Source organism: Alligator sinensis, unplaced genomic scaffold, assembly GCF_000455745.1.
Source record: "Alligator sinensis unplaced genomic scaffold, ASM45574v1 scaffold1307_1, whole genome shotgun sequence".
Classification (NCBI taxonomy): Eukaryota; Metazoa; Chordata; order Crocodylia; family Alligatoridae; genus Alligator; species Alligator sinensis.
Genome location: NW_005843052.1, coordinates 348,050 through 350,131, shown reverse-complemented (window position 1 = coordinate 350,131; position 2,082 = coordinate 348,050).

Below are 2,082 nucleotides of genomic sequence, written 5' to 3'. Positions count from 1 at the left end.
GAAAGAAACACACCATATCTCACCACATCTCCTATATAGGGAGATATGTGAGATCTGTCAGCTCCACACATCACTGGAGTTTGCAGCTGATGGTAAAGTTGTTCCCCAAAGCCATAACATGTTGAGAGTGCCATGGACCTGGTTTCCCACACAGTCCCTCCCAATGGAAAGGACATAAGGAGGCATTGATCAAAAATGACCACCATGGTTTCATTCTATCTTTGTTAGGGAACAACTGAGGATTAGATGGCTCAAGCTCATTTAATATACAAGAGAAATCATATTGGCAAGCTGGGAGAAGCACTCACAAAGTCAGCCTTTTCTCTGTACCCAAAATTGATTGAGGTGATCAATCATTTGAAACAGAGTTTAGGGGCTTCGTTAGATCCAAGGTTGCCTTACATCTGCTATTCCTGGGATGGTTCCCAGGCTAGTAGCTGAAGGTATGGCTGCACATAAAACCATGTACATCTCCATGAAATTCCCAGTCTTTAGTAGAACTTCAGAAGCCCTAAAGGGTTTGGAACCTGTTGAAGCACTTTTTGTATGTGATGCATCTGTTTTCAAGTCCAACAAGATCCTTGGCTCCTATGCAGTCAGTGGAAGAGAGAACAACAAGGAAACATGCCACAAAACAAAAAGTGAATCTGGAGGGATGAAGAGGAAAAGCAGAAACTAAAACTTTACAGTTTTGTCTGAGGTAGACTCAGTCAGTCTCTCTCTCTCTCTCTCTCTCTCTCTCATAGTAGCCTGCACTCCAAACTACTTTGCCAACTGCATATGAATGCTTTGTGCATTGCATCTGCAGAGGATGATTGGCCACTAAATCCTCAGAGCCTGAAGGATCCACAGAAATGTGTGTATCTGGGAAAGAGGACAGTTTCATCCTCCTGTCCCCTGTGCTTGGAAGGGGTTGTGTGATATCTAACATTTTAAATGATTGTAGGAATGGCAAAAGGACCCAAACATGAATTCTGCTTCATAAGTTATATGCTCATAGAGTCTGATCATCAGTGGCAACACATAGGGAGTGTACGGGGGTGCACATGAACCCACTGATAGCGCCAGTGCACCCCCCTGACTGGCCACGCTTGCCACTTAGGTGATGGGCGGGGGGGCAGGCAGGAGTGCCAGTGCCTCCCTGCAAGTGCCAGTTGATCATTGCAATTGCTGCAGCCACTTCCAGGAGTGACTGCAGCTGCTTCTGGGGGGGGCCGGCCAGCGCTCCCACTTGCCCCCCCTGCCACAGCCACTCCCAGAAGTGGCTGCAGCAATCATAGTGATCAGCCATTGCAGGACTGGTCACAGGGGGGGCATGTGCCCCCCCTGACTAAGGCAGCACCAGTCATCCATGCTGATCATAATCTTAACCTATTACTCAACTGTGTCCAATTCTACTCCAGACTTGCAACGAATGTGTTTGCCGAACTCTGTATGCCTTCTGTTGTCTCTAGTGCTTCTTCAGTTCTGGCTTCTTGTGGTAGTACCAAGTCTTGGTTCTGACTGTGGCAAAGTGAACGCATTGAAAAAATGTGTCATTGAGCCTAACTATGAAAAAATGTTCAATATTGCTAAAGTTTGGCTGGGGTAACAGTGTGATTCAAAGATGGTGGTAATCAGTGAGGCAGGAGTAAGTGGACTCACCGCTACCAAACTACTGAAAGATGCTAGTTGCCAGGGCGGGACAGTCCTGAAATGTGAACATCAAGTCCCGGTCCCAGGCTGAATGACTTTGGGACAACATTTGTCCTACATTATCAGTATCAAACAGGGAGCCAGGTTTTCCATTCACCGCATAAAAATGCAGGAATCAAGATCCTCTTGCACCTGACAGAACTGCATCCTGCACAGCGCTGCTTGGGGCTGGGGGGAGCAGGATGTAGAGGGAGCTATGTGCACACATGCATGTGGCTGGGAATATAGCCAGGCAATGGTGGACAGCAGCTCCTTGCAGGTAAGTCTAGGGAGTGGTGAAGGGAGGAGGATAGGGTGCAAATTGAGGCTCCCATGGTGAGGGAAGGTGTAGGCCAGTGGCTGTAGGCGCTGCCCAATGTGGTGGTGCATGGGGCCCAGGGCCTGGGC